At 35.3% G+C, this 6961-nt stretch overlaps 1 pseudogene across 1 annotated transcript; it reads left to right on the top strand.

The window, feature by feature from the left end:
• The first annotated feature begins 5508 nt into the window (after positions 1–5508).
• On the top strand, positions 5509–6157 carry LOC309968628 (proteasome activator complex subunit 3-like; annotated as a pseudogene). The gene has a single exon. The product of its transcript is annotated as a proteasome activator complex subunit 3-like (transcript).
• Positions 6158–6961: the final 804 nt, after the last annotated feature.

Below are 6961 nucleotides of genomic sequence, written 5' to 3'. Positions count from 1 at the left end.
TTCTATATTTAATTCAAATGTTAAAAGTAATTTTATCTTTGAGAATAGCTCTCAATTTTCTTCTCTATTTCATAGTGTACTATGAAACCCTAATTCAATAACAATTTCTGTCAGCATTTTATGCTAAAACTAAATCCAGATTATTCAAGTATCCATTTGGTATGGTAAGTATTTAAAATTATACCAGATTCTTTCCTGTCACCTTAGAAGCAACATTTTACCAGTCTCCTTCAGGTACTATCTATAAAATGGTGAGAGTGAAAATGGTACATCACTTATGATATTGGTCTGAGAATTAAATATTTTATCTAAATGTTTAGCATATGATCTGTCTTTTAAAAAGTATATATGTTACTTTTTTAATGATTTTTCTGCCCAGGACTGTTAGGACCATTTGTTCAGGTGATGCAAATGATTTTAGAGTTGGTCTTATCAAAAATAATTGTTAGCGATGTAAATACTAATTTTCTACAAAAATTAATTCTCTCAAAAGCAAATAAAAATGACATTTAAATTTTCCTTTTCTTAATGTTTGTTCTGTAACTTTCCTATATTAACTTGAAAGAGGAAAAGCATCACTTTATCCCATTGTTTCTGCCTCAAGAGCACTGACTTTCAGAATACAGAAAAAAGATAACTGATTGCAGATTTTCTAGCAATTCATTTTACTGATTCAGCACACTTATTTGATAATAAGCACATATTTATTTTCTGTTTGCAAATTTTATAGTGCAGTTCTCTAAGTACTCTACATGAGACATCTCAATATAATAAATGGCTTTTAAGCAAGCACATCAAAGCACAACTGACTTTTTTCCTTGTATTTATTCATTTACTTATCCACTAGAGGGAAATAAAGCACCCGATACCTGTCCATGGTGCATTTCAATGGTTGGGTTACTAGACCTTATCAAGGCTCTTTACTATCGCATTATTCTAGTAGCTATGTTCTTCTCTCAGACTCAGAGTAAAGCCAAGAGATAATATTCCTTCAATTACATGGTTTTCAGTATGCTGATAACTTCTAATCTCAGCTAGATTGTTGATAACTAAAAAAAGAAAAATTAAATCCAGGGCATAGATTCACTTTACAAATGTCCATTTTGGATAATGAGGGAGACATCTCATATACTGTACTTTGAAATAGTCTCAATTATTTTAAACTAAAGTAGTTTTATACAATTACTGATTTATATAAATTAGTCTAAAAAATATGAGAATAATAATTTCCAAGTATTTATAATTCTTTATTAATTTATTTATTCTACACATCGTATTGTGTATTATGTTCAGATGACTCTGCTACCCGAATGCTGTGAGATAGGAGAAAAATAATATTAGCAAAATAATAACATAGTTTAGATAAAGGACCAAATTAGTAATAGCTTTTTTTCCTTACTTTTTTGTTTCTTAAAAGGAAAGATTGAAAAGGATTTAAATGATTCAGTGCATACCAGATACGTCAGGCCTTAAGAAATTACTGTTCTGTCTTCAGTAAAACAAGGTTGAAAAATGTCGTGACAATGGGAATGATTAAATCTCTTTTTCAGTTTTAGATGTGTAAGTTTAGAGTAGCACACAATCAAACAAATGAAAATAATTGGTAAATAAATATACCACGCTGGAGTGTATTTTGTAAAATCTATATTCCTTTTATAATATATGTTTATTATTGAAATTTTGAATGACATTATCACTTTTCAAATGACAATATCACTTCCACTTTACCAAATAACTTGACTTATTGAATGTTGTAAGAATAATAATTCCTAAATCAATTAGAGGTACTCAAACATGTTGCTATGCTAATAGCAAATGTACATTTTCCTTTAATAAGTACACATACACTTAGATTTGAAATGTATTAATTCACTGTGCTGCTTCTCTTATCTAATCCACCAGCCCACTAGTTTCAGCTCAAATATATGTGCCCCAAATGGTTTATCATTTGTATTTGGAGATATATGTTGTTGTCATTTTTGTGTTACAAATGATGTCTTTTATACGAAATTCTACCATCACATAATACTACAAATATGACTTAAAACTGTTAGCAAGGATTTAATTTTAATCGCTTTGTCCATATTGCTATTATCTCCCTGCAGAATTATTGTTACTACAGTTAACAGTATAAGAATATTCTTTCCAGAATGCTTCTGCTCATAAGTGTCACTTTGTGTGCTGATTAAAATAATTGTTTTTATCAGATTTCTAATATTTTAATTTTTCATTGTGATGTTTCAAACATAGAAAAAACAGCAGAAACAAATATTACATATACCTATCAGTTCATTATTATGATTAAACACTCATTATATTACCTGTAGATGATTTTATTTCTCTTTTAGAAAAAAAACTTGCAGACATAGACTATAAGTCCACATACTATTCTTTTCCTCTTTCTCATTCCCCAGAGTTAATCAAATTCCTGAAACTGGTGAATATCATTTCCATATTTCTTACTATTCTTTTATTATGTATGTTTAATATATAATATACACATGACATACAGAATTGCTTTACTTTGCTTTGCTTCTTGAAATGTTACAAAGAAATGGACCCAAGAAGCTATCTTATGTAGGATTTTACATATCAGTGTTGAAGAAGTGAAATTAGTCAGTACTATTCTGTCCATGTATTTCCTTTTTTGGTGTTAGTAAAATAAAACTACACTAAAAATATATATTTGGGGTTCAGGTTCTGGATAAGATGTATATACACACTACCTATGTGTCCTAATGAATACTGAGAACCCTCATAAGCAAATAGAACAGGCAGAATAGAACAGAAGATTAGAATCCAAAATACCATCAAAGCTGCAGTGAATCTAGTATTTTTTTCTCTTCTGATATCTCATGGTTTGAAACTTAAGCACCAGAATATACCACTGGGGCACAAACAGAGAGAGCTCAAAGAGAAAGCCTCTAGTCTGGCTCAAGGAGTGTGAAAAGGAACCCATAACACTCAGAGAGAGTATATAATTTTATATCTTTTGTTTTCTTTCTTCCATTCTCCTTCGCTCTAGCCCTTAAGCAATCCCATTGTGACAGCAGCAGCTGGCAGCAATAAGCTCCTGCAGGAGCCAAAATTCTAATGGAGAGAAGCCTTCTTTTTCCTTCTATGGAACTGTATTTCCAAAAGAATGGGTGGAAATCCATTTTTTTCTTTGGTTGGTTGGTTGGTTGGTTTTTTTCTCTGTCCTTGTTTTGCTTGGCTTTGCATGCAGGAGCAGTTTTGGGAGTGCCCAGCAAGGCAGAGTATATAAAACACCAGATTTTTGAATAGAGTTCCAGAGAGGAGCCCAAAGAAACCAGGAAGTACAAGGGACATTGTGGAGAGGAAAGTGCTGAGGAAGGAGATACACTAAGCTATTTATGACTTTCTGGGCTCATCCTCAGACTCCACATGTGTGCATCTGATCCCATTCAGTACACCAAACACTTTGAGAATTGAACAGAGAGACCATCACCCAGGTCTGGATATTGACTGGTGCACACATGGAACAGTTCCGAATAGTGCAAAAAGGGTTGGAATCAGAATTGACTTTAAAACAATAGCCCATGGAAGGCTATCAATGTTCGCCACAGGATTTAGTCAAGACCCAGAGTCTCATTGTATAACATTTAATATGTCTAAGGTAAAATTCAGAAATCCTTGGAATTTGAAGAACCAGGAAAATCTCATTTCATATGGAAAAAAAAAATCAAGACACACCCATGATGAGATGACACATATATTTGAATTATTTGGCAAAGACTTGAAAGAAACTATTAATTTCACAAAGCTCCAGAAAACAATTTAAAAGGTATTTGAAACCAAAAGGAAAATTTGTTTCAGCAAGGAAATATAAGGTACACATTACTTGGGGAAAAAAACACCTCACTATATACAGGGACTAATTGGCAGAATAGAGATAACAGAGGAAATAGTCAGTGAAATTGAAGATAAAGATACATTATCCAATCTGAACAACAGAGGGGAAAAAAATAATGACAAGAACCTTATGTCATGTAACAAAATATTTATATTATTTGTGTCTTTGGAGGATCAGGAGAGGAGATAGAGCAAAGTGTGGAAAAAATTTTGAAAAAAATCACAGAAACTTCCCAAACTTGGTGCCAAGATATAAACTTACCAGTTGAAGAAGCTTAGTGAATCCCAAATAGGGTAAATACAAAGGACTCCATGACCAGATACTACTGAAAATGAAAGATAAAGAAAAAAGTCTTTAAAAAATTCTTAGAGAAAACAAACAAACAGAAAACAAACAAAAATAAACACTGTCTATAGGGAACAATAATTTCAATGACTGCAGATTTCTCACTAGATACCATGGACTCCAGAAAGTAAGGGTACCACAGTGCTAAGTGCTGAAAGAAAAAAGCTTTAAAACCAAGTTTCAGTATTCAGGGCAAATATTATTTAAGGATAAATGTAAAATAAGAGCTTTCTCAGATGAAGCAAAACTAAAATAACTCATTGCAGCAGAACTGCTCTAAAAAAATTACTTAAAGGAATTTCTTCAAAAAGAGGATGTTATGGGTTGATGTGTCCCCCCCTCCCAAAAAAAGGTATATAGAAGCCCCCAGATTTCTTACAGAGAGAATCAAGTGAAAATGTGGTCATTGGGGTGGGCTGTAATCCAATGTGACTGCTGTCCTTATACAAAGAAGAATTTTGGACACAAAGACAAGGGTAGAGGGAAGACAATGTGAAGACCCAGAGAGGCATGGAACAGATGTTTCCTTACAGACCTCAGAAGGAACAAACCCTACCAACAACTTGATCTTGGACATCTAGCAACTAGAACTGTGAAACAGTAAATTTCTGTTTTTGTAGGCCAACCACCAAGTTTATGGTACTTTGTTATGGCAGTCCTAGGAAACTAATACAAAGGGGAAATGATAACAGAAATTTGGAACATCGGAAATGAAGAAAAAAAGCAATTGCTTAAAAATGTTAGGAGTGACAGGGAGTATAATGGCATTCTGAAATGATGGAAAATAGAGAATTTGTTGCCAGCACACCTGCCCTAAATGAATAGCTAAAGGAAGTTCTCTAAAAGAAGGAAACTTGGAATATCAGGAAGGAAGAAAGAACATGGAAAGGCAAATATGTGGGCAAATTCAGTTTCCTTCTCAAGTTTTATATTTGATGGCTGAAGTAAAAATTGGAACACTGATACATGTAAAGGGAGTAATTAAGATAATTATAGAGTGTGAGCAGGCAGCAGGCAGCAGGAGAGCAAGTGGGAGGAAGGAACTGAGGGTGGGACTCAGCAAGCTGTGTGTGAGCCAAGCGAGGACAGCCACCTCCAGGGAGCACTGAGATTCCTCTAGTCCCTCTGACGCTACCCACCATTCAAAGGTTGATTCTTTCAGAGAGCAGATCACAATTGAGGCAGAAGACTTGGTGGAAAACATTTTCTCAAAGAAGTTGTTAGAACTTGACAGTTTTTTGAAAGGACCAATCCTAAACATATATAACCTAACTCAGATCCACTCAGACATGAGTCTGCTGGTCCCTGACTATTCTTCTCACCAGTAGCCACAATGGACTGGAAGATCCCACTTCCAAGAAGCGAAGATTGGGTGAGTGTGGAGGCCTTCCAAGGAACCACGGTATTTGTGATGCCCAATGTGATGCTAAAAAGCAACCAGGAGTTAATGGAGAGTTTTGAGACAGTGAAACATGAGATCTGGCCACTGATCCTGAAATGAAGCACCATAAAAATGTGGGTACAACTCCTAATTCCTGTGTTAGAAGATGGGAACAACTTCGGGGTGTCCATTTAGGAGAAGACAATTGCAGAGCTAAGAATGTTGAGAGCTGCATCTCGTCTGGATCAGATTTCTAGATATTATGTTACAAGAGCCAAATCGGTTTCCAAAATAGCTAAATATCCCCATATGGAGGACTTTCCTGCACCCTGACAGGTATTGATGAGAAAGAACATAACAGCTTTTAGCTCATCATATCAGAGGTAAAGAATCAATATGTCATTCTACATGACATGATCCTGAAAAATATCAAAAAGATCAAATGCAGAGACACTGTACAGAGGCCAAGGCCAGGGGACTCTGTGAGTCTGGCTCAAGACCCACGTCACTTTAGTTTGTTACATGACTATGGTGATGGGGAAACTGGCTGGAAATAGTAATCACACTTCTCTGTGTTTTTAGTTAGAGTTTAATGAAACTGTCATGTAGTTCTGTGACAGACTTACCTCTTTTTTACAGGCCTTCTATTTCCTTCCCCAATACCTCATAATAAAATAAAATCAATAAACCTGTCCTAATTTCTGGAGAACTCCAGGTTTGTGTGCCCAATATGTTAGCACAAGAATAAATATGCTTTCTCTCTTCCACTTTTCCTTCCTTTAGGGGAGACAAGCTAATATCTTGGGCTTCGTGTTTTCTTCCTTTTGATGGTTAGTTGGTTAGGAACTGAGGGAACTAGAAGAAAATGCTAGGTATTTTTTAAAAATTGGAGTCAAGTGGATCAGCTCTTCTCTTCCTGAGGAAAGATTAGTGTCTCTTGCCACTGTGGGACATTGGATCCTGCCTGCCACAGTTGCCCTGATGATGACTTAGGGTTTCCCATCTACATACATTCCACTTTGAACCTGAACCTGAGCATGACAAAAAACACCTTGGACCTTCAGCCAAATCCCTAGCTCCTTCAGATGTTTTTATAACTAGGATTTTTACATGCACATATATCCGTAATACACCTACACATAGTCATGCATGCACATGCCTTCCTACTCTGTTAGCTGTCACCTCCTCCCCCCTGCCCTGGTAAATTGGAATGGGGGGTGTCTGCAGCTGTGAAGGTCAGCTGCTGCCGTTGTTGCTGCTCCTTTTGGGCTTTCTTTTTGGAATTTTACTTCTAGGGAAAGCAGTCACTTGTGTGCATATGTGTAAATGCCTACACGGGCATGTACATATTCTGTGTATAT

This window comes from Leucopleurus acutus, assembly GCF_964270905.1.
Source record: "Leucopleurus acutus genome assembly, chromosome: 1".
NCBI lineage: Eukaryota > Metazoa > Chordata > Mammalia > Artiodactyla > Delphinidae > Leucopleurus > Leucopleurus acutus.
This window is presented reverse-complemented; position numbering and strand designations above follow the sequence as displayed.